The sequence below is a fragment of the Propithecus coquereli genome, unplaced genomic scaffold (genome assembly GCF_000956105.1).
Source record: "Propithecus coquereli isolate 6110/MARCELLA unplaced genomic scaffold, Pcoq_1.0 Scaffold432, whole genome shotgun sequence".
Taxonomy (NCBI): Eukaryota; Metazoa; Chordata; class Mammalia; order Primates; family Indriidae; genus Propithecus; species Propithecus coquereli.
The window spans coordinates 113,610-119,031 of record NW_012150086.1 but is presented as its reverse complement, the minus strand read 5'-3'; the positions used below and the strand labels follow the sequence as shown (position 1 = coordinate 119,031).

At 37.3% G+C, this 5,422-nt stretch overlaps 1 pseudogene; it reads left to right on the top strand.

The window, feature by feature from the left end:
• The first annotated feature begins 3,175 nt into the window (after positions 1–3,175).
• LOC105818029 lies at positions 3,176–5,358 on the top strand (annotated as a pseudogene).
• Positions 5,359–5,422: the final 64 nt, after the last annotated feature.

Sequence of the window (5,422 nt, the reverse complement as noted above, 5' to 3'; positions counted from 1 at the left end):
GGAAACTTTTTGGCATCCACCATATTCACCAGACCTTGCATCAACTCAATACCACTTCTTCCAGGCTTTGGACCACTTCTTGCAAGGAAAAATATTCAATTCTCAACAAGCTGTGGAGAAGTCGTTTGACAATTTCATTGCCACATGCATTCCAGGGTTCTTTGCTGCTGCCACAAATAAGCTACCATTGAGATGGCAAAACTGTGTTGATAGTTTAGGGGCATACTTTAATTAATTGTACTGCTTCTAGTTTGAGATATAATAAATTACACTTTTGATTCAAAATTGGACATTTCATATTTAATGACATAATATTTCCTTAACTTTAGGATTTATCTTAGTTAATAAAGAGGCATCTATTTTGGTCTCTCAGATCACACTCTCCAGCTATACACCTTTTATCTGTTTTGCTTCCTTTATTGTACTAACATATGATAACATTTGAATAGAAGTGGTGATAGTAGGCATCATTGTTTCCTTTCCAATCTAAGAGAGAATGCTATCAACATTTCATTATTAAGTATAGTGTTTTCTGTAGGACTCTTTTTTAGCTTTCTTTATCAAATGGACTTCTATTTCTAGATGCTAAATGTTTTTATTATAAATGGATTTTGAATATTGTCAAATAGCTTTTGCTTATATTGAGGTGATCTTATGATTTTCCCCCTTTGGTCTTGCAGAGTGGAAAATTACGTTAAATAATTTTCTGATGTTAAATCAAACTAATATTGCCAAAAATCTCAATCTTCTCTATTTCCTAAAAAATATTACACATCATTTTTTTTAAAGTTTATATCATGTATTTCCATTATCCGGAACCTCTGAGTCTGTATCTTTCGTTTCTTTGGCTTTTGTCATGTCTTCAAATCTTCTCATACCTTTTTATTTTTTTTCTTTTTTTCTTTTTTTTTGAGTCCCAGCTGTTGTATATGGAAAATTAAAGAGATAATCTGAGGCATCTGATGACATTCTCCGTCTCCAAAAAATATTTTCTTTTGATTTTTAGAGTTTGCCAGAAATGTCAGGAAGTCCCTATCAACTCGATCTACTCAGGAATTGAAATTATTCCATGCTTGACTTCCATACCAAGGAGAAATAGTTTACTTCTACTATAAGCTTAATCCTAAAGAAAAGACCTGCCTTGGCAAGCCCTAACTTCTAAGATTTTCCCCCCCAGTCTTGTGAATCTGTTAAAATCTCTACTTGGTGTCTCAGCCTCTCAGTTGCCTCTCCCAAAATCTGAAAACACAAGGGGAAAGCCTTCCTAAGCCAAGTTTATCATTCTGGGTTACATTTTTCACTTGTACTTTGACACTATAATTATTTACTAACATGCTAGCTCTCTCATGCCTTCCAGCAAATGTTTGTGCATATTTTTGAGATTTCCTAATTGTTCTCAGTAAGAAGTTGGTCTAATTTACATAGTCCCTTGTGTTTGTTGGTGTGTGTGTGTGAGTGAAATTTGAAAATTTTCTTCAGATTAAGAAAACCGAGAAAGGTCGTTAAGTTGCATTTTAAATGTCAAAATTCTGCATTGATAATTTAATCATCTTAAAGTATAATGGCCTCATAAACTGTGCAGGATTGAAATTATAAACATTTTATGTACAAGGGAATTGATGTTGCAAATAAATATGCAACTACAAAATTTCATCAGTGAATGTATATCCTGGAATTACTTTTGACAGAAGCACACAAATAGCTAGAGCTGGAGCAGAGACCAGAAGGCCAGTCCCTACACTTACAATAAAGGCAGGCAGACGGAGCAAGACCAAGAACCCAGATCTCAGCTGAAGGGGAGATAAGAGTCAATCCTGGCATTAAGTCAAATGCAAAGCAGAAAACACAAAGTTGAGAATTCACAGTACAAATCCAAGTTTAAAGAAGCCAACAACAATGGGGCCAAGAGGGTGTTATATTTGTTTCACTCTAGTTTCCTATCTACTTATTTCCTCTAAAAATCTCTATTTTTAGAATATAGAATATAGAATAGAATATAGCTCACACTACACAGTAAAAACTGTGTAGAATATAGCACACACTACACAGTAAAAACTGAACATACATACACACATATATAATAAATTAACATGTATAGGCAAAGTAATAAAATGTCAAAAGAATTTTACAAGCTTCTGACTCTAAGAAAAACAATGACTGTGTGCACGGCAAAGAGTAGGAAGGTGCAGGGAGAGGGGAGTAAAAAGTGGAAGAGGAAGAAGTGAGATAAGAGAAAAGTCAGGATCATACCTGTGGCTAGATCTCAGGTGGGAAAGCTAAAGAAAAAAAATCCCAAAGCCTAGGTAAGGCTGCTGGAAATTTCATTCAAGAAATAGTACCTGGAGGTGGGAGGGCAAAGCGCTTAATTAAGGAATGGATTTGGAGTTTCTTGGCACTGAAGAAATAGGGCTCTTGGGCCTGCGGGCCCAGGGAGTAGGCACTATGGAGCCCTGCCAGACCTGGGACCTACCACTGAATAAATAATCCAGTCCAGGGTACAGAGACTCACTGACTTCGTGGGGTCTCAGCAGACGCTGGGGTCTCCTCTGTCTCTGGAGGAGGGTGAAGCGCCCCCACCTGTTCCCACATGTAAGGCTGGCCAACAAGTCCTCGGAACGCCTTTGTGAGCACCCAGATTTTTGGGAGCTCACCCGGAGCTCCCCAGCCGTGCAGCGCTCCGCATCCTCCAAGATGAGGTGCAGTAGATTCAGGCAGAGAAAAACAAGGGCCTGATGGAGGCTGCCACACTTTTTCTCAAGTTCCTGATGGAGGTCCAGGAAGAAGCCTGGTTCTTGGCTTTTTGGGCACCCTCCGAGCAGGTTATTCTGGATTTTATGAAGCCATTGAAAGTTGGGATTTCCAAAAACTTGAAAAGTTGGGGGAATATAGATCACTTTTAAGGCATTTACAACTAGAATTTCAAAGAAGAATCATTCCAACAGATATCCTTCCTAAAGTATCTGAGTATTTAATTAATCAGGAATATGAAGAAATTATACAAGTTTGTTCCAATAAAGGGATGATGACAGGTGTAGAGAAAATGGTGGAATGCCTTCTGAGATCAGACAAGAAGAAGTGGCCCAAAACTTTGAAACTAGTTTTGGAGAGAGAAGAAAACCAGTTCAGTGAACTGTAGATTGTAGAGAAAGGTGCAAAAGATGTTGAGATTAAAGATCTTGAGGATGATAAAATGGAAAATTCCAACATACAGATATTCTACCAGAAAGATCCAGAATACCAAAACCATAGTCAGAATTGATGTCCAGCTTCAGAAGTATCTCCTCCTAACTTGAACAGCCCATTTAAACCAAGAAATTACCAGCTAGAGCTTGCTTTGCCTGACAAGAAAGGAAAAAACACGGTAATATGTGTTCCTGCTGGTTGTGGATAAACCTTTGTTTCACTTATATATGAACATGATCTTAAATTTCCAGAAGGACAAAAAAGGGAAGGTTGTCTTTTTTGCTAATTAAATTGCAGTGTATGAAAAGCAGAAATCTGTGTTCTCAAATATTTTGAAAGACTTGGGTAGAGTGGCAGGCATTTCTGGAGCAGCAGCCAAAAATGTGCCAGTGGAACAAATTTTTGAGCACAGTGACCCCCTCTTTTTAAAACCACAGATTCTTATGAACCTTAAAAATGAAACTATTCCATCAATGTCTGTCTTGTCTTTGATTATATTTGATAAATGCCATAACACAAGTAAACACCACCCATACAATATGATAATGTTCACATATCTATCTAGATCAGAAACTTGAAGGATCTTCAGACTCACTGTCCCAGGTCTCTGGGCTGACTGCCTCAGTTGGTGTTGGAGATGCCAAAAACACAAATGAAAGCCATATCTGCAAACTGTATGCTTCTCTTGATCCATCAGTGATAGCAACAGTCAAAACAACTTGGAGAAACTGGAGCAAATTATTTAAAAGCCCAAAAGCTTTTCAGGAAAGTGGAATCACAGACTACTGACCAATTTAAATGTATCATATCTTAGCTGATGAGGGAGACAGAGAGTCTGGCAAAGAGTATAAATGGAGAATTCAAAAACTTATCGCACATTCAAAATAGGGAATTTGGAACACAGAAATATGAACCATGGATTATTACAGTTCAGAAAGTGTGCATGGTGTTTCAGATGACAGACAAAGATGAAGAGAGAGGGATTTTGAAAACACTGTTTTTGTATATTTCACATTTGCAGAAATATAATGATACCCTCATTATCAGTAAACCATGCATGAATGAAATATGCTCTGGATTCCTTGAAAGACTTCTTCAGCAAAGTCTGAGCAGCAAGATTAAAAGAGATTGAGCAAGAGCTTACTTGGAGATTTAAAGAAAAGCTGCAAGAATGTAGGACATGTTCCATAGAAAGTGTTTCCATGGATGCTAGCAATAAGAACCCTAAACTCAAAGACCTCTGCTTCATCTTACAAGAAGAGTACCACTTAAACCCAGAGACATGAGCCATTCTCTTCATGAAAACCAGAGCACTTGTGGATACTTTAAAGAAATGGATTGAAGAAAATTCTAACTCTGCTTTCTAAAACTGGGCATATTGAGCAGATGTTGTAAAACAAATCAGAACATAGGAATGACCCTCCCAACACAGGCTGCACATTGGATGCATTCAGAATCAGAGGAGATAACAATGTTCTGATCACCACCTTGGTTGCAGATGAAGGCATCAACATTGCACAGTGCAATCTTGTCATCCTGTATGAGTATGTGGGCAATGTCATCAAAATGATCCAAACCAGAGGCAGAGGAAGAATAAGAGGCAGTAAGTGCTTTCCTCTGACTAGCAATGCTGATTTAATTGAAAAAGAAAAAAGAAACATACACAAAGAAAAAATGAAGAATGATTCCACTTTAAGCCTTCAGACATGGGATGAAACAATATTTAAAGAAAATATTCTCAATATACAGATTCATGAAAAATTCACCAGAGATAGTCAAGAAAAAGTAAAATCTGTACTTTATAAGGAAAATTAAAAACTGCTATGCAGAAAATGCAAAGCCTTGGCATGTTATACAGCTGATGTAAGAGTGGTATAGAAATGCCATTGCACTGTGGTTGGAGATGCTTTTAAGGAATGCTTTGTAAGTAAACCACACTCCAAACCAAAGAAATTTTCAAGTTTTGAGAAGAAAGCCAAAATATTCTGTGTCAGCCAGAACTGCAGCCATGACTGGGGAATCCACGTAAAGTATAAGACATTCGAGATTCCAGTTATAAAAATTGAAAGTTTTGTGGTAAAGGGCATTGCATCTGGAGCTCAGACACTGTACTCAAAGTGGAAGTACTTTCATTTTGAGAACGTACCATTTGATGCTGCAGAAATGTCTAAATGACTTCACGGCCTTAATCTTCAGCTAAAATGGAATATTTAAACCATTAAAAAAGAAAGAAATAGTA